Source organism: Microcaecilia unicolor, chromosome 4 (assembly GCF_901765095.1).
Source record: "Microcaecilia unicolor chromosome 4, aMicUni1.1, whole genome shotgun sequence".
Taxonomy (NCBI): domain Eukaryota; kingdom Metazoa; phylum Chordata; class Amphibia; order Gymnophiona; family Siphonopidae; genus Microcaecilia; species Microcaecilia unicolor.
In genome coordinates this window covers 61,411,433-61,434,711 of record NC_044034.1, presented here as the reverse complement: position 1 = coordinate 61,434,711, position 23,279 = coordinate 61,411,433, and the positions used below count along the sequence as shown (strand labels likewise).

General features: G+C 51.1%; 1 protein-coding gene across 1 annotated transcript in view; it reads right to left on the bottom strand.

Annotated features, from left to right (window-relative positions):
- RNF17 (ring finger protein 17) overlaps window positions 1-23,279 on the bottom strand; it is a 785,154-nt gene that overhangs the window by 760,217 nt on the left and 1,658 nt on the right. The window contains 1 exon segment of the mRNA XM_030200280.1: window positions 1,640-1,737. The gene's annotated coding sequence lies outside the window, so the exon portion shown is untranslated.

Sequence of the window (23,279 nt, the reverse complement as noted above, 5' to 3'; positions counted from 1 at the left end):
CACATCAAGGTTCTGTCTGCTGGAGTAAAGTACAGCAGCTTTATAAGGCAAAGTTACTATATCTTCACCTGCTCTTAGATGGACCCAACCAGTGGTGTGCTGGTAAATGTTTAACAACAGGCTCTGTACCCGGTCCCCCTCTGCACCCCCCTCCCCCCAAATTGCAGAGCTGGCTATAGCTGGGGAGAGAGCCTGGGGGGGGGGGTGGCAATGCATTCCTCCAGGAAAAAAAAATTAAATGATCCCAGGTTCCAATCTAATTCATGTTTAATGTGCGATAAAATGCCATAATAAGTAAATATAAACTTTTAATGTTGAGCACCTGATTCTCAAAGTGAACATATTCCAAACACTATAATGAAAATAAAATGATTTTTTTCTACCTTTGTCTGGTGACTTTTTCTGATCATGCTGGCCTAGTATCCGATTCTGCTGCTATATGTCCTCTTAACTCCGTTTCCAGGGCTTCCTTTCCATTTATTTCTTTCCTTTCCTCCTTTCTTCTTCATTTCTGGTCCTCAGCTTCTGCCTATTTTCTTCATCCATGTGCATTTTTTCTCCTTTCTTCCCTTCAACTCATCTCCTTCCTCACTCTTCCCTCCCCTCCATCCATGTCAAGCATTTCTTCTCTTTCCCCTCCTCTCCCCTGCATGCACCATGTCCAGCGACCCTTCACTCCCCCTGCCCTGCATGCACTCATACCCAGCGAGCCTCCTCTCCCCTGCCCTGCATGCACCCATACCCAGTGACCCTCCTCTCCCTGCCCTCCATCCACCCATGTCCAGGAGTGACCCTCCTCTCCCTTGCCCTGCATGCACCCATACCAGCGACCCTTCTCTCCCCTCCATCCAACCATGCCCAGCGACTCCCTTCTCTCCCCTGACACCCCCTCCCGAGTTGTTCAGCGAATTCTCCTCCCTCCCTCCGGATCCGGTCCCTCACCGACTCCTTGTCCTTCTAATTCTTCGGGGCAGGCAGCCACTGCTGCCAGCGCTGACTCTCCCCCGCTGCCGGTTCGCGCTTCAAAATGGCCGCCGAGACTTCAGTAGCAGGGGAGAGTCAGCTGGCAGCGGGCAGGCAAGACTGCCTGCCCCAAAGAATTAGAAGGACAAGGAGTCAGTGAGGGACTGGATCCGGAGGGAGGGAGGAGAGCCAGAGCCGGCTCGTGATTTTTAACAACCGGCTCGCAAGTCGGTAGAAAGTTTAACAACCGGCTCTTGCGAGCCGGTGCGAGCCAGCTCCAGCAGACCACACCCAACCCACAAGTATGGACAGATCCTTTGGAGACGATAAGGAAACTTCCCTTCATTATTCAGATTTACTTTACTTTGAAAACTTGTCGTAAGAGCTTTGTTTAGCACTGTTTGGCTAAGAAGAAGACAAAAAAAAACCACCACACAAACAATGAGCAGAGGAAACTGCCACACATGGCCCAGAACTTTACATCAGTTCTGACCTTCAAGAGCTGTTCCATTCTAGATACATTTGATGACATTATTCCATGTGCCTTAATCCTGCTTGTTGACATAAAACTACTAGCAACCCTGTTTTTCATGAACATGATCTCGTCCTTTATTTAAAATAAGCTCTCAGGACAGCATTTAAATGACTTCTATTTTAAATTACTGTAAAAACTTACCCCACATGAAGGGCACACCACTACACTTGAGCCCTGTGCTACTGTCAAGCACAAGTCACAAAAGCGGTGCCCACATTGCAGATTTGGCAAATCAAATTCTAGATAAAAAGAAAAAAAGAAAGCAGATTTAAGTATAAAAATGCTAAAAGTGAAGCATGTACTATTGGCCAGGCTAATCAACATCATGTGTGAAAACAAACTGTCACCCACTCCTTTCTAAGAGCAGCAGCTGCAAAATTGCATCCCTCTTTCTCTCCACACTGACCAACATTCTCTTAATTCACAATACAGAGCATGTCACCCTCTACCTCAAAAGAGCCCTGAAGCAACAGCCTTGTTTCAGCAGTCTGGTAGCAAGTGACCACTGTTCCTCCTGCTTCTAGCAGTGCCACATGGGCACCTGATAAGCAAAATTTATGTCCTCATCACAAACGGTAACCTCAATATCGCCTACCAAGTATTCAAATGTCTGTAGTCTCATTACTCATAATACATGAATCATTATTCAAACTATACACATGCTTCCAAAATCTCCAAACCTGTTTTTGTAAAGTTATTTTTGCAAATAAGTTTCAGAAAAAAAAAAACTGTGGATCCTCAAGCACAGCTAGCTGAATGGCAGCGTTTGCATTGGGAAAAATTACATGAAATCGTCAGCAGTCCAGATTTTTAACCTGCACTTAAAATTATCAACTTCTCCAAGCAAAAGAACTTATTTCTTGAACAAGTCTTAACACTCCCCCTGCCCCTTCAGCACCTATCACTCCTGTTTCTAATTTCCGTTACCTGAAATCGCTCCAAGATTTCCTTCCTTCTATTTCAGCAACTGCATACTATACGCCACCACCTATTTGATTGTCATTTTCATACTTATTCTCTCCCTTTTTACTTCTCGTCTTGATTATTTTAAATGTTGTCTACGCAGGATTACCTCACTCCTCTCTAAAGCGAATGCTACATACCTGTAGAAGGTATTCTCCGAGGACAGCAGGCTGATTGTTCTCACTGATGGGTGACGTCCACGGCAGCCCCTCCAATCGGAACACTTTCTAGCAAAGTCCTTTGCTAGTCCTCGCGCGCCGATGCGCACCGCGCATCTGCGGCCGTCTTCCCGCCCGAACCGGCTCGTGCCGGCCAGTCTCATATGTAGCAAGACAAAGAGAAGGGAAGACACAACTCCAAAGGGGAGGCGGGCGGGTTTGTGAGAACAATCAGCCTGCTGTCCTCGGAGAATACCTTCTACAGGTATGTAGCATTCGCTTTCTCCGAGGACAAGCAGGCTGCTTGTTCTCACTGATGGGGTATCCCTAGCCCCCAGGCTCACTCAAAACAACAAACATGGTCAATTGGGCCTCGCAACGGCGAGGACATAACTGAGATTGACCTAAAAAAAAATTACCAACTAACTGAGAGTGCAGCCTGGAACAGAACAAACATGGGCCTAGGGGGGTGGAGTTGGATTCTAAACCCAGAACAGATTCTGAAGCACTGACTGCCCGAACCGACTGTCGCGTCGGGTATCCTGCTGCAGGCAGTAATGAAATGTGAATGTGTGGACAGATGACCACGTCGCAGCTTTGCAAATCTCTTCAATAGTGGCTGACTTCAAGTGGGCTACCGACGCTGCCATGGCTCTAACATTATGAGCCGTGACATGACCCTCAAGAGCCAGCCCAGCCTGGGCGTAAGTGAAGGAAATGAAATCTGCTAGCCAATTGGATATGGTGCGTTTTCCTACAGCCACTCCCCTCCTGTTGGGATCAAAAGAAACAAACAATTGGGCGGACTGTCTGTTGGGCTGTGTCCGCTCCAGATAGAAGGCCAATGCTCTCTTGCAGTCCAATGTGTGCAGCTGACGTTCAGCAGGACAGGAATGAGGATGGGGAAAGAATGTTGGCAAGACAATTGACTGGTTCACATGGAACTCCGACACAACCTTTGGCAAGAACTTAGGGTGAGTGCGGAGGACTACTCTGTTATGATGAAATTTGGTGTAAGGGGCCTGGGCAACCAGGGCCTGAAGCTCACTGACTCTACGAGCTGAAGTAACTGCCACCAAGAAAATGACCTTCCAGGTCAAGTACTTCAGATGGCAGGAATTCAGTGGCTCAAAAGGAGGTTTCATCAGCTGGGTGAGAACGACATTGAGATCCCATGACACTGTAGGAGGCTTGACAGGGGGGTTTGACAAAAGCAAACCTCTCATGAAGCGAACAACTAAAGGCTGTCCTCAGATCGGCTTACCTTCCACACGGTAATGGTATGCACTGATGTGCGCACTAAGGTGAACCCTTACAGAGTTGGTCTTGAGACCAGACTCAGACAAGTGCAGAAGGTATTCAAGCAGGGTCTGTGTATGACAAGAACGAGGATCTAGGGCCTTGCTGTCACACCAGACGGCAAACCTCCTCCATAGAAAGAAGTAACTCCTCTTAGTGGAATCTTTCCTGGAAGCAAGCAAAATGTGGGAGACACCCTCTGACAGGCCCAAAGAGGCAAAGTCTACGCTCTCAACATCCAGGCCGTGAGAGCTAGGGACCGGAGGTTGGGATGCAGAAGCGCCCCTTCGTCCTGTGTGATGAGGGTCGGAAAACACTCCAATCTCCACTGTTCTTCGGAGGACAACTCCAGAAGAAGAGGGAACCAGATCTGACGCGGCCAAAAAGGAGCTATCAGAATCATGGTGCCTCGGTCTTGCTTGAGTTTCAACAAAGTCTTCCCCACCAGAGGTATGGGAGGATAAGCATACAGCAGACCCTCCCCCCAGTCCAGGAGGAAGGCATCCGATGCCAGTCTGCCGTGGGCCTGAAGCCTGGAACAGAACTGAGGGACTTTGTGGTTGGCTCCAGATGCGAAGAGACCTACCAAGGGGGTGCCCCACACCTGGAAGATCTGTCGCACTACACGGGAATTGAGCGACCACTCGTGAGGTTGCATAATCCTGCTCAACCTGTCGGCCAGACTGTTGTTTACGCCTACCAGATATGTGGCTTGGAGCACCATGCCGTGACGACGAGCCCAGAGCCACATGCTGACAGCTTCCTGACACAGGGGGCGAGATCCGGTGCCCCCCTGCTTGTTGATGTAATACATGGCAACCTGGTTGTCTGTCTGAATTTGGATAATTTGGTGGGACAGCCGATCTCTGAAAGCCTTCAGAGCGTTCCAGATCGCTCGTAACTCCAGAAGATTGATCTGCAGATCGCGTTCCTGGAGGGACCAGCTTCCCTGGGTGTGAAGCCCATCGACATGAGCTCCCCACCCCAGGAGAGACGCATCCGTGGTCAGCACTTTTTGTGGCTGAGGAATTTGGAAAGGACGTCCCAGAGTAAAATTGGACCAAATCGTCCACCAATACAGGGATTTGAGAAAACTCATGGACAGGTGGATCACGTCTTCTAGATCCCCAGCAGCCTGAAACCACTGGGAAGCTAGGGTCCATTGAGCAGATCGCATGTGAAGGCGGGCCATGGGAGTCACATGAACTGTGTAGGCCATGTGGCCCAGCAATCTCAACATCTGCCGAGCTGTGATCTGCTGGGACGCTCGCACCCGCGAGACGAGGGACAACAAGTTGTTGGCTCTCGTCTGGGAGATAGGCGCGAGCCGTCCGAGAATCCAGCAGAGCTCCTATGAATTCGAGTTTCTGCACTGGGAGAAGATGGGACTTTGGATAATTTATCACAAACCCCAGTAGCTCCAGGAGGCGAATAGTCATCTGCATGGACTGCAGGGCTCCTGCCTCGGATGTGTTCTTCACCAGCCAATCGTCGAGATATGGGAACACGTGTACCCCCAGTCTGCGAAGTGCCGCTGCTACTACAGCCAAGCACTTCGTGAACACTCTGGGCGCAAAGGCGAGCCCAAAGGGTAGCACACAGTACTGGAAGTGATGTGTGCCCAGCTGAAATCGCAGATACTGTCTGTGAACTGGCAGTATCGGGATGTGCGTGTAGGCGTCCTTCAAGTCCAGAGAGCATAGCCAATCGTTTTCCTGAATCATGGGGAGAAGGGTGCCCAGGGAAAGCATCCTGAACTTTTCTTTGACCAGATATTTGTTCAGGGCCCTTAGGTCTAGGATGGGACGCATCCCCCCTGTTTTCTTTTCCACAAGGAAGTACCTGGAATAGAATCCCAGCCCTTCTTGCCCGGATGGCACGGGCTCGACCGCATTGGCGCTGAGAAGGGCGGAGAGTTCCTCTGCAAGTACCTGCTTTTGTTGGAAGCTGTAAGACTGAGCTCCCGGTGGACAATTTGGAGGTTTTGAGGCTAAATTGAGGGTGTATCCTTGCCGGACTATTTGGAGAACCCACTGATCGGAGGTTATGAGAGGCACCTTTGGTGAAAGCTTTCAACCTCCCTCGACTGGCAGGTCGCCCGGCACTGACACTTGGATGTTGGCTATGCTCTGCTGGAGCCAGTCAAAAGCTCATCCCTTGCTTTTGCTGGGGAGCTGAGGGGCCTTGCTGTGTCGCATGCTGCTGACGAGAGCGAGCGCGCTGGGGCTTAGCCTGGGCCGCAGGCTGTCGAGAAGGAGGATTGTACCTACGCTTGCCAGAAGAGTAGGGAACAGTCTTCCTTCCCCCAAAAAATCTTCTACCTGTAGAGGTAGAGGCTGTAGGCTGCCGGCGGGAGAACTTGTCGAAAGCGGTGTCCCGCTGCTGGAGCTGCTCTACCACCTGCTCGACTTTCTCTCCAAAAATATTATCTGCACAGCAAGGCGAGTCCGCAATCCGCTGCTGGATTCTATTCTACAGGTCGGAGGCACGCAGCCATGAGAGTCTGCGCATCATCACACCTTGAGCAGCGGCCCTGGACGCAACATCAAAGGTGTCATACACTCCTCTGGCCAGGAATTTTCTGCACGCCTTCAGCTGCCTGACCACCTCCTGAAATGGCTTGGCTTGCTCAGGGGGGAGCTTGTCCACCAAGCCCGCCAACTGCCGCACATTGTTCCGCATGTGTATGCTCGTGTAGAACTGGTAGGACTGAATTTGGCCACGAGCATAGAAGAATGGTAGGCCTTCCTCCCAAAGGAGTCCAAGGTTCTAGAGTCCTTGCCCGGGGGCGCCGAAGCATGCTCCCTAGAACTCTTGGCCTTCTTTAGGGCCAAATCCACAACTCCAGAGTCGTGAGGCAACTGAGTGCGCATCAGCTCTGGGTCCCATGGATCCGGTACTGGGACTCGATCTTCTTGGGAATGTGGGGATTAGTTAGAGGCTTGGTCCAGTTCGCCAGCAATGTCTTTTAGAGGACATGATGCATGGGTACTGTGGACGCTTCCTTAGGTGGAGAAGGATAGTCCAGGAGCTCAAACATTTCAGCCCTGGGCTCGTCCTCCACAACCACCGGGAAGGGGATGGCCGTAGACATCTCCCGGACAAAGGAAGCGAAAGACAGGCTTTCAGGAGGAGAAAGCTGCCTTTCAGGAGAGGGAGTGGGATCAGAAGGAAGACCCTCAGACTCCTCGTCAGAGAAATATCTGATGTCCTCTTCCTCTTCCCACGAGGCCTCACCATCGGTGTCAGACACAAGTTCACGGACCTGTGTCTGCAGCCATGCCCAGCTCGACTCCGTGGAACCACGGCCACGGTGGGAGCGTCGAGAGGTAGACTCCCTCGCCCGCACCGGCGAAGCTCCCTCCGCCGACGTGGTCGGCGAGCCTTCCTGGGAAGCTACCGCAGTCGGTACCGCAAGAGGCACCGATGTCGGAGACCTCACCCCGGGCAATGGGCCAGCCGGCGCCTCGCTCGACGGTAGCGGTGGCGCAAGCACCCCCGGTACCGGAGGGATAGGGCGCAACAGCTCTCCCAGGATCTCTGGGAGAACGGCCCGGAGGCTCTCGTGCAGAGCGGCTGTGGAAAAAGACATGGAAGCCGATGCAGGAGTCGATATCAGAACCTGTTCCGGGTGTGGAGGCTGTTCCGGGCTGTCCAAAGGGGAGCGCATCGACACCTCTTGAACAGAGAGCGAGCGGTCCTCTCAAGACGAGGAGGTCTCGATACCACCGACGCCGACGCAGCCCTCCGATGTCGCCCCGATGCAGAGGGCCGATGCCTCGATGCACTCGATGCAATCGGGGGCGAGGATGAAGGTCCGGGCGCCGACGACGTCGAAGCAGTCGATACTCCCGGTGCCGATGCAGACGAAGAGCCCGAGAACAAAACGTTCCACTGGGCTAATCTCGCTACCTGAGTCCACTTTTGCAAAAGAGAACACAGACTACAGGCCTGCGGGCGGTGCCCAGCCCCCAGACACTGAAGACACGACGCGTGCCCGTCAGTGAGCGAGATTACCCGGGCGCACAGGGTGCACTTCTTGAAGCCGCTGGAAGACTTCGATGTCATGGGCGGAAAAATCGCGCCGGCGAGATCAAAACTCGAAATGGCGAAAATGGCACCACAAAAAGAGGGGGAAGAAAACTTCGAACCGAGGCCTATAATAGGGCCTACCCAGACGACGAAAGAAAACTTACCGGGGCAAAACTAGAAGTACAGGAAGGGAGCAGACCGAAAAGGTCTCCTTCCGACACTTTTTTTTTTTTTTTTTTTTAAAGCGAAGTCGAAAAACGACGCGCGAGGTCAACTTTCGGGGCGCGAACGGCGAAACACGACTGTACCGAGCGCGGACAAAAGAAGACTGGCCGGCACGAGCCGGTTCGGGCGGGAAGATGGCCGCGCATGCGCGGTGCGCATTGGCGTGCGAGGACTAGCAAAGGACTTTGCTAGAAAGTGTTCCAATTGGAGGGGCTGCCGTGGACGTCACCCATCAGTGAGAACAAGCAGCCTGCTTGTTCTCGGAGAAAAAAAGCTACAATCACTTCAGAACAATCGCCATAAAATTGCTCTACCATGCCCACAATTCAGACCATACCACTCCATTATTAAAACTCTAAAATTGGTTATCTGTTGAAAAATGCATTACTTACAAGATTTAAGGCACTCCGAGTAGATCTTCTAGATTATGGTAAAATTATGTATCATACCTGATAATTTTCTTTCCATTAATCATAGCTGATCAATCCATAGACTGGTGGGTTGTGTCCATCTACCAGCAGGTGGAGATATAGAGCAATCCTTTTGCCTCCCTATATGTGGTCATGTGCTGCCGGAAACTCCTCAGTATGTCGGTATCAAAGCTCCATCCGCAGAACTCAGCACTAAGAGAATTACACCCACAAAGGGACACTCTGCCCAGCTCACCACCGCCGAAACGGGAGAGGGGAATTAACCCAGCTCATCCCCACACAATTGGGGGAGGGGAATCCGTCCAGCTCATCCTAGTGGAGCGGGGGAGGGAACCACCCCGCCGATGTGGGGGGATCTGGCTTATCCTGCAACCGCAACAGGAGCTGACTGACCCTAACACCGCCGAAGTGGGAGGGGTACAAAGCTGCCCTACAGCCGCACGAAGCGGGAGGGAGCGCTGGCAGAATTTAGGTCTCAATCCAGCCCCGTAAAACGGAGGGGAGAGGAATGCAGCAGCTCACTGTAACACAAAATCGTCTCAACTCCTGAAGAATCCAATTGAAAAAACTTGAACACGAAGTCCTCCTGAACAGGAACTGAAGACTAAACTTGAACCTGAAATGCAACCAGAATAAAAACAGTACAGATATCTGGGAGGGGCTATGGATTGATCAGCTATGATTAATGGAAAGAAAATTATCAGGTATGATACATAATTTTACCTTCCTTATCATCATGCTGATCAATCCATAGACTGGTGGGATGTACCGAAGCAGTACTCACCCAGGGCGGGACATAGAAATCCCTGACCGCAACACTGAAGCTCCAAACCGGGCCTCCGCCCGAGCAGCCACAGTCAAGCGGTAATGCCTGGAGAAGGTATGAGCCGATGCCCAAGTTGCCGCCTTGCAAATCTCTTCCAAGGAGACGGACCCGGCCTCCGCCATCGAGGCCGCCTGAGCTCTAGTGGAGTGAGCCTTCAGCCGGATAGGCGGCACCTTCCCCGCGGCCACATAAGCCGCTGCAATGGCTTCCTTGACCCATCTTGCCACTGTAGGCTTAGCAGCCTGCAGACCCTTACAAGGACCTGCTGTTATGACCCGGTAGTGGTGAGCCCCTGTGCCCCGACTGAGCACGGCAGAGATGGAGTGACACCGCACTCGGTCAGGCAGCCAGACAACCCCAAGCTTCACCTGGGAAGCGACCACCGTTCACCGAGAGTTAAGCCCCCAGCTGCAGGCGGCCACCAGGACTTCAGGAACCGGCGGGGTTGCACAGCCGCTGACCAGGAAAGCAGGAAACAGACACTGTCCAGAACCAGTACTCCAACAGGCCAAGAAATAGTCAAAATCAGTCCAGAGTCAAGGCAGGCAGCAAACAAGCAAAATCCGAAATAACTAGCCAAGGTCTGGTACACAGGAGAAAACAGGAACAGAAGGCGGTCGGTGAACAGCACTCCGACAGCAAACAAGCAAAATCCGAAATAACTAGCCAAGGTCTGGTACACAGGAGAAAACAGGAACAGAAGGCGGTCGGTGAACAGCACTCCGACAGCAACTCCTCGGAACAAAAGCTTGGCTCAAGGGATGACTTTCAATAGATCGCAGCGAGGTAGCTGCTCTGCTACGTACGAAACCCTGACCCAGAATCAGGTCGTCTACGAATGATTTAGCACCGGGTTCCCCACGAACGTGCGGTGCGCTACGGGAGAGAGGCGGCCCCCTTCTGTCCGCGCTCCGGTCCCGAGGCGTGCGGCTCTCAGTCCGAGGGAGGCTTTCGATGGAGCCTCGGATTCCTGTTCGAGTGGTGCTCCAGGTCGAGCCTCCAGTCCTCGTTCAACTGGCACGCCCTCTGAAACCTCTGAGTCCAGTCCGTGGGGTGCTTTTGACGGAGTCTCCGAGGCCTGTGCAAGTGGCACTCCGGGTCGAGTCTCCGGTTCTTGTCCAAGTGACCCGTTCAGTCAAGCCACTGAGTCCAGTTCGAGGGGGGCTTCTAACCAAGTCTCCGGTGCCAGTCCACAGGGTGGTTCAGGTGGCACCTCCGTTTCCAGTCTTGAGGGCACCTCCAAGCAAGCGCCGAAGCCTAGTTCGAGGGGCGCTTCAGATCGAGCCGCCGATCCCTGTCCAAAGGGTGTGTTCTGCCAAGCCTCAGTTAAAGTTCCGTCCCTGCCAGGAGGCAGAGGGCGCCTCGAGTTGCAGTTCCAGTCAAGATGCTGAGTCTGGATCGAGTTGGAGTTCCAGCCAAGATGCTGAGTCTGTTCCAAGAACCAGTGTTAGCCAAGAGGCTAAATCTTTTCTGAGTTTCAGGATCAGCCGGGAGGCTGAGTCCGTCTCCAGTTCCAGGTCCGACCAAGATGTTGATGTCATCCTAAGTTCCAGTGTCCGTCAGGAGGCTGATCTCTTGCTGAGTTTCAGTTCCAGTCAAGCTCCTGAATCCAGTTCCAGTTACAGTCAAGGGGTTGTTTCCAGTCTGGGTCCCAATCCCGGCTCCGTTTTGGATGCCAACCCAGGTTCCAGTTCCAGATCTACTGCTGTTCAGACTTCTAGTTCCTGTCAAGACTGGGTTGCCACTTCGGGCCCCGGCCCAGCTGTTGATGTTAGCTGGGGTAGTGGCTCCAGCTTTGTTCCTGTCATTATATGGAATTGCCAAGAGGTCCAGGACATTGTGGGTTCCCTTAGGGAAGGGTTACTTTTGAATTGTGTTCCTCTTGATGCACCCATGTTCCTGAGGTTGCCCCGTGGTGACTCGAAGGAGCTTCCTGGTCACAAGTTCTACTTTTGTCTGCCAGCTTTGAACTTCCTTGTGACTTCCAGTCCAGTGATCTATGTCTGGCTTTTGAGACCCATCAGCAAGTTTCACCATAGTTACCCCTGGATACCTGAATGCCTCCGGGAGACCGAGAGGGGGGTCGTGAGGAGGGGATACTGTCACGGCTGTGGCCGTGATAACCCTCAGACTTACCCTGTTTCTGGGAGTCAGTGTCTGTGCTGGCTTCTGCTTGTCTCTGTGTCTGTCTTAGGTTCTCTCTGGCTCTGTGTGCTGATTGCCTTACTGAACCTCACCTGTGTGGGCTTTGCCTCTTCCAAGATGGCTGCCGCCTCTTCCTCTCTGCCAGTATCCAAGATGGCTCCCGCTGTTCCCTTCTATGGGATGACTGCTCTGTGTGTCAAGCCTCTGTTTGGTTGCAGGGTAATTACTGCAGCTGTGGCTCTGGTGTGGAAGGGCTTTATTAATCACTTGGAGACTACAGTCCTGGCCTTTGCATCTCTTCTAAAGGTCCTGGTGTATAGAGTGCTCTGTACACAGTTTTTGTGTTTGCTCTGTGTGAGTTTCTATGTTTGTTAGACTAGCTAGCTTAGGCACCGTCTGGCTTGTAGCCTGTGTTTAGCTCTGCTAGTTCTCTGTGTTTGTTCCTAGTGTTAGACTAGCCAGCTTAGGCACCGTCTGTTTGTTAGCTTCTGTACAGTTTTACTGGTTCTCCTGAGTTTGCTCTGTGTTTGTTCCTAGTGTATGGCTTGGTAGCTTGGGCACAGCTTTGCATTGTCAGCCTGTGTACAGCTTTCCTGTGTTTTGCTGTATGTATGTTTCGTGTGTATGACTGGTTTGCTTGGGCATAGTTTTCCTACTAGCTTGTACAGTTGACTAGTCTTCTTGTGTTTAGCCTGCTGGTTTTCCGTGTGTGTTTCTTTGCTTCTGGAGCTTCTGCCCTTGTTCTATCTGTTGCCAGTACTCCTTGATACTGAGGCTCCAGCTGTAGTCTTGTTCCTGGTCCTGACCATTGCTTTGAATCTGCCTGCTGCCGGAACCCAGACATTCTCTGCCTTGCCTTCGCCTAGGTGTCAGGGGGCTCTCCTGGATCTTTATTCCTGCTGTTCCCGCTTCCAAGCTCCAGTTCCGGGTCTTCCCGTAAGTCCTATCGGCTGCCAGAACCTGAGGGCTCAACCCGAGGGGGAAGGCGGTCAGGTGTAGGTGAAGCCTAGGTCCAGTGGGTTCCAGTCCAGCGGGTTTCACTCCTGTTTGTTCCAGTCCAGTGGGGCCACTCCAGTGTGTCCAGTCCTGCGGGCTCCACTCCAGTGTGCACCCGTCCGGTGCGTTCCAGTTCTGAGTATTCCTGTGTAGAACTCCAGTCCGGGGTTCCAGTCCAGTCTTGTCTCATCACTACCTTGTAGGTGATCTTGCCTGCCACTGCCGCTCCACGGTAGTGGCCCAAGGACTCACGAAACCAGTGCTCCCGGGGAAGAAGCCTGACAGTGTGCCAAGGTCCTCGTGCACGCGACACCTGCAAACAGGACAAACAGATGATCCGACTTCCGGAAATCATTGGTCACTTCCAAGTATCTGATGATGACTCGTCTCACATCTAGATATTTGAGAGCAGAGTACTCCTCTGGGTAGTCCTCCCTACGAAAGGAAGGGAGACAGAGCTGCTGATTCACATGGAAGCGAGAAACGATCTTGGGCAGGAAGGAAGACACTGTGCGAATAGACACTCCTGCCTCAGTGAACTCGACATGATAGCGCCTGGAGCTCGGAAACTCTTCTGGCTGAAGTGATAGCCACCAAAAAGACTGCTTTCAACGTCAGGTCTTTCAGAGATGCCCTCGACTAGGGTTCAAAAGGCGGCTTCTGCAAGGCTCTTAGCACCAGATTGAGATTCCACGCAGGTACCACTGAGTGCAGAGGAGGGCGCAGGTGATTAACTCCCTTGAGAAAGCACACCACATCTGGCTGCGAAGCCAGGGAAGCACCCTTCAGGCGGCCCCTGAAGCAAGCCAGAGCCGCTACCTGGACTTTAAGGGAACTGAGCGACAGGCCTTTCTCCAGACCTTCTTGCAGGAACGCCAACACTGAAGAAATTGGAGCAGTGAAGGGAGAAAGGGAGCCTGCCTCACACCACGATGCAAAGGTACGCAAAACCCTGGTGTAAGCAGTAGAAGTAGAGCGCTTCCTCGCTCTCAGCATAGTGGCGATGACCTAGTCTGAGAAGCCCTTCTTCCTCAGACGCTGCCGCTCAATAGCCAGGCCGTAAGACCAAAGGGGGAGGGATCCTCCATCACCAAGGGACCCTGATGCAACAGCCCTGCTCCGCTGGCAGTCGTAGAGGTCCGTCCACTGACAGCCTGATCAAGTCCGCATACCAGGGACGTCTGGGCCAGTCCGGACCCACCAGGATTACCCGGCCCGGATGCTTTGCCACCCGGTCTAGCACCCTGCCCAACATGGGCCAGGGTGGGAACACATAGAGAAGCTCCTGTGTTGGCCACTGTTGGAGAAAAGCATCTACTCCCAGAGATCAAGGGTTCCGTCCTCTGCTGAAAAAGCGCGGCACTTGGCAATTGGCCGATGACGCCATCAGATCTAGGCTCGGCTGGCCCCAGCGCTTCGTGATGTCCAAGAACGCCTGAGCCAATAGCTGCCACTCTCCGGGATCCAAGGTATGGCGACTGAGAAAGTCCGCCTTGACATTCATGACTCCGGCAATGTGGGCCACCGACAGCTGATCCAGGTTCGCTTCCGCCCACTGGCATAGATTCATGGCCTCCTTGGCTAGAGGGGCGCTCTTGGTACCTCCCTGGTGACTGACATAGGCCACAGCCGTGGCATTGTCCGACAGGACCCGTACTGGCTTCAACGCCAGCACCAGCAGAAACTCCAAAAGCGCCAACCGAATGGCTCTGAGTTCCAGGAGGTTGATAGACCACTTTGCCTCTGCAGGAGACCAGAGCCCCTGCGCTGTCCTTCCCAAGCAATGGGCTCCCCAGCCCGTCAAAGAGGCGTCCGTCGTGACGACAACCCACTCCAGGGTCACAAGAGGCATCCCTGCGGACAACTTGTCTGTCCTCAGCCACCAGCTCAGCGCCTTGCACACCGCTAGGTCCAAGGGAAGGCGCACAGCGTAATCCTCCGACACTGGAGTCCAGCGCTGCAGCAGAGAGAGTTGTAGTGGTCTCATATGAGCCCTGGCCCAGGGCACTACTTCCATCGTGGTCGTCATAGAGCCCAACAGCTGCACATAGTCCCAAACCCGAAGAGGAGAGGCTACTAGGAACTGGTCCACCTGAGCCTGAAGCTTCACAATTCGATTGTCCGGCAAGAACACTCTGCCCACTTGGGTGTCGAATGCATAAGAGGGGGCTCGGATCAACCAGTCGTCCAGATAAGGATGGACTTGTACTCCTTCCTTTCGTAGGAAGGCCACGATGACCACCATTACTTTGGAGAAGGTCCGCGGAGCAGTAGCCAACCCGAACGGGAGGGCTCTGTACTGGAAGTATCGGCCCAGGACTGCAAAACGCAGAAAGCGTTGATGAGGAGGCCAGATGGGAATATGCAGGTAAGCTTCCTTGATGTCCAAGGATGCCAGGAACTCCTGCCTTCACTGCCGCTATAACACAGCGGAGAGTCTCCATTCGGAAGTGCCGAACTTTCAAGCCCCGATTGACCCCTTTGAGGTCGAGGATAGGCCGTACAGAACCTCCTTTCTTTGGTACCACAAAGTAAATGGAGTAACGTCCCTTGCCAAGCTGATCTTCTCGCACCGGAACGACCGCACCCAGGCGGATCAGATTGTCCAAAGTCTGCTGCACTGCCACAGCTTTGACCGGAGACTTGCAGGGAGAGTGTACAAACCCGTCTCTTAAGGGTCGGCAGAACTCTAGCTTGTAGCCGTCTCTGATGACTTCCAGCACCCAAGCGTCTGAAATTACCCTGGTCCACTCGCCCAGAAACGAGGTCAGGCGTCCTCCAATCTGCACTGGGCCATGGAGAAGGGCCCCATCATTGGGTACGAGACCCTGGGGGAGGACCGGAGGAAGCACCTCCGGGACGGCGGTCTCTGCGAAAGGAATGCTGCTTGGGGGAGAAGTTCCTCTTGAAGGAAGAAGGGGCAGAGGAGCCCGACTTGCCCGGGCGATACCGACGGGCTTCCTGAAACCGTCCTTTGGAGGAACCGGGGCGAGCACCACCACTGGCCCGAGCCCTGACCTCTGGTAACCTCTTGCCCTTAGACGTGCCGAGATTGGTCACAATTTTGTCCAGCTCGACCCCAAAAAGCAGCTTGCCTTTAAAAGGCAACTTAGCCAGGCGAGACTTAGAGGCGTGGTCCGCAGACCAATGCTTCAGCCAAAGCCACCGCCGCGCAGAAACTGTCTGAGCCATACCTTTAGCTGAGGCTCTCAAGACATCATACAGCAAGTCTGCCAAATAAGCCAAGTCCAATTCCAGGGCCGGCCAATCAGCCCTCAAGGAAGGATCCGAGGGGGAAGCCCGCTGCACAATCGTCAGGCACGCCCTGGCCACATAGGAGCCGCAAACTGAGGCCTGCAAACTTAAAGCAGCCGCCTCGAAGGACGACCTTAAGGCCGCCTCCAATCTTCTGTCTTGGGCGTCCTTTAGGGCCGTGCCACCTTCCACCGGCAACGCCGTTTTCTTAGTCACCGCAGTGATTAAAGAATCCACGGTAGGCCAAAGAAAGGCCTCCCGTTCACCTTCAGGCAGAGGATAGAGGCGGGACATAGCCATAGCCACTTTGAGGCTCGCTTCTGGGGCATCCCATTGAGCCGAAATCAAGGTACGCATGGCCTCATGCACGTGGAAGGTTCTAGGCGAGCGCTTAGTCCCCAGCATAATGGCGGAGCCAACAGAGGCTGAGGGAGAGACGTCCTCCGGAGAGGAAATCTTCAAAATGCTCATGGCCTGCACTAACAGGTTGGGCAAATCCTCTGAGCGAAAGATCCGCGCTGCAGATGGGTCATCCGCTCCATCCGAGCGGGAATCCGTCTCCTCCAAGGAATCCCCAAAGGACCGTTGGGAGAACTCAGATACGCTGCCCTCATCTACATCAGAGGAGACAGAGTCCTCTAGGGCCTGGAAATCCACCCGAGGGCGTTGCTTCCGGAGGCCTCAACCCCTTTATCAGACAGGGGGGCAGGGGCAGCATTTTGCATAAGAAAAGCCTGATGCAGCAGCAAAATGAACTCAGGGGAGAATCCCACCGAACTGTACACTTCTGCAGCTTGGGCCACGGCCCTAGCCGCACCCTCAACCGGCGCTCACAAGAGTGGGGGAGAAACGTGCTGCGCATCCAAAATGGCGTCCGGCGCGAAACTCCGAGAAGGAGCCGCGCGGGAAGAACGGCGCTTAACTTTGGCCGCTTTCTTACCGTCGCCCGAATCAAGGGCGACCATAGTATTAACGTCTCCCAGCTCGAGGGCGGCCCAAGAAGAAGCCATCCGAGCAGACTGGCCGGCCAACATGGAGTGGGCGAGCAGCGGGGGATGGGCGCTTATGGCGGGAAAAACCGCCGCACCGGAGGAAGAACCGGGACACTGACCAGACTCCAAACTGATGCTTAAAGGCGATTCAGGTTTTGAAATCCCTGCATCCCCGCTAGACGCACCCACGCGGTCCGGGGAGCGAATCCTCGCGCCCTCGCCCTCTGACGCCATAAGTCACGTGGAGACCGAACGGGGAACCCCTGCCCGCTATAAAAGGTAAAATTACCTGCTTCTCGCTCCGAGCTGTAACGAACTGGTGTCCCAGTGAGCAGCTGCAATAAACGTTGAAATAAACGCCCTTAAGGACGTCCAAAATTTTTTTTTTTTTTTTTTTTAACGGAGCCAGCGGGAGGGGGGAGAAAAGGAGGGACCTGGCACCACCAGGTTTGCACTTGCTCAAGAAGAGCCCTCAACCCCAGGTACTCAACAAACCTAAAAATTAGGCTTGGAGACCTAGCCAGAGTTGCTGCTGTGTGTGACCACCACCTGCTACTACTACTACTACTAAACATTTCTAGAGCGCTACTAGGGTTACGCAGCGCTGTACAATTTAACAAAGAGAGACAGTCCCTGCTCAAAGAGCTTACAATCTAATAGACAAGTGAACGGTCGGTCCGATAGGGGCAGTCAAATTGGGGCAGTCTGGATTCACTGAACGGTAAGGGTTAGGTGCCGAACGCAGCATTGAAGAGGTGGGCTTTAAGCAAAGACTTGAAGACGGGCAGGAAGGGGGCTTGGCGTAAGGGTTCAGGAAGGTTGTTCCAAGCATAGGGTGAGGCAAGCCAGAATGAGCGGAGCCTGGAGTTGGCGGTGGTGGAGAAGGGTACTGAGAGGAGGGATTTATCCTGTGAACGGAGGTTACGGGCGGGAACGTAAGGGGAGATGAGGGTAGAAAGATAGTGAGGGGCAGCAGACTGAGTGCATTTGTAGGTAAGAAGGAGAAGCTTGAATTGAATACGGTATCTGATCGGAAGCCAGTGAAGTGACCTGAGGAGAGGGGTGATACGAGTATATCGATTCTGGCAGAATATGAGACGTGCAGCAGAGTTCTGAACAGATTGAAGGGGGGATAGATGGCTAAGTGGGAGGCCGGTGAGGAGTAAGTTGCAGTAGTCCAGGCGAGAGGTAATGAGAGTGTGGACGAGAGTTCGGGTGGTGTGTTCAGAGAGGAAAGGGCGAATTTTGCTGATGTTAAAGAGGAAGAAGCGACAGGTCTTGGCTATCTGCTGGATATGCGCAGAGAAGGAGAGAGAGGAGTCAAATATGACTCCGAGGTTGCAGGCAGATGAGACGGGGAGGATGAGGGTATCAACTGAGATAGAAAGTGGAGGAAGAGGAGAAGTGGGTTTTGGTGGAAAGACGATAAGCTCGGTCTTGGACATGTTCAGTTTCAGGTGGCAGTTGGACATCCAGGCAGCAATGTCGGATAAGCAGGCCGATACCTTTGCCTGGGTCTCCGCGGTGATGTCTGGTGTGGAGAGATACAGTTGGGTGTCATCAGCATAGAGATGATACTGGAAACCATAAGATGAGATCAGGGAGCCCAGGGAAGAGGTGTAGATTGAGAAGAGAAGGGGTCCAAGGACCGATCCCTGGGGAACACCAACAGATAAGGGGATGGGGGTGGAGGAAGATCCATGAGAGTGAACTTTGAAGGTGCGGTGGGAGAGATAGAGAGCATACAGAGGAGTTTCAGGCAGCACATGACCACATATAGGGAGGCAAAAGGATTGCTCTCTATCTCCACCTGCTGGTAGATGGACACAACCCACCAGTCTATGGATTGATCAGCATGATGATATGGAACTTGCATGTCTCACCATCCCCTATTCTCCTGCAAGGGTCCTTCACCCCACTAATGACAACCGCCTTGTCCTTCCTAATCCTAAATCTGCTCATTATGAATCTACCAGACATAAGTGCTTTTTTTCTTCCTTTCTCCTATTTGGAATTCTCTCCTGCTTTTATTACGCAGTGAACTCTCAGAAATCACTTACAGCAAATCTGAAAGCCTCTGTTCAAGCAGGGTTTCAAGGACCTGGGTTGATGATATTTCTAGCATGAGATACAATCTTACTCTATTCACCTCTCTGCCTGTCCCTTTCCCCTGCTCTTTGTATGAATGGTTATCTTTACTAGGTGTTCCTTTCTTGATTTCTCAAGACTGTAGTTTTGTAAACCGCTGCCTGGGTAGCAAGAGCTGTCACTAGACTAGTTTATTTAGACTTACTAAACTATAAACAAAGAGCTGCTGAATCGAGATTTCAGCAGCTTTTGAAAGCTAAGTACTAAATTTGCTCAAGAAATAAGTTTTTCTTCTTTGAGATTTTTTTTTAAGTTGATTATTTAAAAGTGAGTAAAAATCTAGACCAATGACAATTGGCAGTGTTTACATTTGAAAAGTTAGGCATTTAGCTAGCCATTTTGAAAGCATGTGTATTGAAAGAATATACTATGAATAGCAACAGAATAATGTATTATCAGTAAAGACAAACTGCAGACATTTGAATACTTGCTGGCAGATGATGTTATTGATTGAAAGTCCCTCCAATCTAAGTTTAGTCCTTTCTAGTTGATTTGACTCATCACAAATGGGGCAGTATTAGCAGCAGCACTACTCACATGCTGCCTTTCACATACCCCACAGTGCCTGCCTCTTAGCATAAGCTGCTGCAGCCTCTGAAGTTCCCAGATGAGAAAGATATAGCCCAGAAAGGAGTCTCCCATAGGCCTGCAATATTCAGCAGTCTCTTGCCTGTTCAATTAACCTAACAAGCTACAGAAAACAAACACCTATTTACTTGAGCACTACCATTCTCCACTGCACCCAAAAAGGGGGAGTGGGGGAAGGGAAAAAAGTAAGCAGGTTAACTTCCAAAAGAAAAATTACCTCAAAATTAAAGCTGTAGGGTGTGAGCGAAGGGGTGAAGAGGGATCTACTCACTCCTGCTGGACAACCACCCTTGGGGGCCCGTCGCGGGCTAGAGCTTGGGACCCCAGAGGGACAGACATTTATAAGTTTATCTACTTCACTCTTTTGTATCACCACGTACTTATGACCTGGATGGGCCACTGTTGGAAACAAGGAGCTAGGCTTGATGGACTTTGGTCTGTCCCAATACAGCAAATACATAAACATTATGTAAGCTTGACCAGAGTAGAGTCTGTAGACCCATTCCTACGAGCAACATTTACACCAGGGCTTGACCCCAAGGGCTGCTGCTTGAGGAGGCAGCCATATTAAAAAAAATATATCCTGTTCACACCAGTCCAACCTGCACCATCTGCTGGAGAAAGAGAAATACTGAGATGTCCCAGGATGCAACACTCCCTGTATTGTTGGTGTTACTGGAAAACTGTCTCTGCCTCCCATCTGCTGGTAGGGTAGCACAGCTCTTCAGTCTGGACTGGTGGAGCAGGATAAGGAAGAAAGGAAGAAACAATTCTAGAAAAGTATTTTGGGAGGTCTATGCACTATATAAAAATTACTTCACAATGATCAAGATGATGAAGAACTGCCCAAGAAAGGCACACTATCAAATGCAGATTTAAATTATATCAAAAGCCACAGCTTAAGCAACTTAATATGAGCACACATAAGACTTGCCATACTGGGACAGACCAAAAGGTCCATCAAGCCCAATGCACTGTTTTCAACAATGGTCAATCCAGTTACAAGTACTTGGCAGGATCTCAAAAGTAAACAGATTCCATGCTGCTTATCCCACTCCACTTTAATAACAGGTTTATGGACTTTTCTCTCAGAATTTGTCCAAACTTTTTAACCCTGCTATGCCAACAGCTTTCACCACATTCTCTGGCAAGGAATTCCACAATCTTAATTATACATTGAAGACAGGCATTTTTTCCAGTTTTAAATGTACAGCAGTGTCGATTACCTGACAAATGGGACTGATCTGTTGTCCAATAAAACAGAAAACTGCATAAATCCCTAAAACACTATATAAAAAGGCACAGAGTTCCCCATTTTCAAAAGTTGCTCTGACACAAAGATAAGCACATAAGTAATGCCACACTGGGAAATGACCAAGGGCCCATCGAGCCCAGCATCCTGTCCACGACAGCGGCCAATCCAGGCCAAGGGCACCTGGCAAGCTTCCCAAACGTACAAACATTCTATACATGTTATTCCTGGAATTGTGGATTTTTTCCCCAACTCCATTTAGTAGTGGTTTATGGACTTGTCCTTTAGGAAACCATCTAACCCCTTTTTAAACTCTGTCAAGCTAACCGCCTTCACCACGTTCTCCAGCAACGAATTCCAGAGTTTAATTATGCGTTGGGTGAAGAAAATTTTTCTCTGATTTCTTTTAAATTTACTACACTGTAGCTTCATCGCATGCCCCCTAGTCCTAGTATTTTGGAAAGCGCGAACAGACGCTTCACATCCACCTGTTCCACTCCACTCATTATTTTATATACCTCTATCATGTCTCCCCTCAGCCGTCTCTTCTCCAAGCTGAAAAGCCCTAGCCTCCTTAGTCTTTCTTCATAGGGAAGTCATCCCAACCCGCTATCATTTTATAGTCGCCCTTCGCTGCACCTTTTCCAATTCTGCTATATCTTTCTTGAGATGTGGCAACCAGAATTGAACACAACACTCAAGGTGCGGTCGCACCAAGGAGCGATATAACAGCATTATGACATCCTCACACCCGTTTTCCATACCTTTCCTAATATAATACCCAACATTCTATTCGCTTTTCTAGCCGCAACAGTACACTGAGCAGAAGGTTTCACAGCCCACTAGTTCACCAGTTTTTGTTTGTTTTTTACTTGGGGGCACCACTACACTGCTATGGATATTTTCTAGGGGTCAGGATGGGAGAAGGGTGCGGAAAGAGGTTGGGGGCAAGGGGTAGATGCAGAGCTACCCTGTTCTAGGAAGGAGATTTTAAGCTAGTCCAAGATTTCAGACACTATTATTACTAATTAGCATTTCTATAGCGCTACAAAGTGTACGCAGCGCTGCACAAACATAGAAGACAGTCCCTGCTCAAAGAGGTTTCAATCTAGTAGACAAAAAATAAAACAAGCAAACAAATCAATTAATGTGTAGAGGAAAGAGGAGAGGAGGGTAGGTGGAGGCGAGTGGAGACAAGTGGTTATGATGCAGCACTAATTTCAATGGATAAAATCCCAAATTTCTTTGGAATGCAAGTTGAAAACAAGGACTGGCCATAAAGACTCCCTCCTGGAACTAGGTAACTTAGCAGTTCTTTAGATGCATGCAGTAGCGTGATTGTGTTTTCATTTTTCTAAACAGCAACCCTTCCTATCTGTACCTGAGATAGTCACAGATACTGAAAGGAAAAGTAAGAGCAGTGGATTAACTCAGCAGTAATTCAGCAGCTCTCTTATTATACCATGCTGAGGGGCTCTATCAGGCTTTCAACACAAACACACACTGGAACATAAGACCTTTGAAGTCAAAATGATTAAATATTTTTACACCCACCAGACAGGACTTAAAGATCTGGGTTTTCTAGCCCATTATAAACCATACAATTGTACTGCTTTGTCACCCGCCTATCTCCATGCATAATCTCCCTGTCCCTCATCCACCGGACTCTTCCTGTCTCTCATCTATCCACCCCCATCCTGTTAGACTATCACTGAAATGCTTTGATGTTTCACTTATATATACTGTCATCTACCAACATTTGCTTATTTCCAATCTGACGAAGGGCAACCTTCAAAAGCCAATCAAGAAATGTATTAAGTTATATCCAATAAAAAAGGTATCTTATTTTCTTTTCCATATTTTATTTCTATTAACACAAACACATAAACTTGTGAGGGTCCGATCATAACATTTCTTGTCCAAACCTTGTTTATCTAATACCTCATCTGAAGTCAGGATTTTTTTTAAAGTATTGTTTTAAACCTCCAAACCCTGCACCAGTAAAGAGGAGAAAATCTCACAACCTTCAGTGCTTCTCTAATCCATAAACCATTAACTACTGTATTTGGAACAATTTTTGGAGTAACAGCATTTTTTTAAATCAAGAGATGCTACCACAAATTTAGTACAGTCTATTGTAAACCTTGCATTCAATCCTACCATCAAACATATAAATGGCAAGTGACCGACTCACTTGCAAATGCGCAGTAGAGACTTCCCTCTCTGTCCCGCCCCGGTGTCAAGACGTGATGACGGAACAGAGAGGGAAACTGCGCTGAGGAGGGAACCGCCAAGGTTGCTACCACTCCCCCCTCCCCCGAGGTCAGCTACCGCTCCCCCCCCCCCCCCCCCCCCCCGGGCCCTCTCTTCTCCATTGAACTTACAGCGCCTTCTTTCCCTGCCTGTGTCCCGCCCTCGCCGACGTTACGTCACATGAGGGCGGGACACAGGCAGGGAAGGAAGGCCGAAGG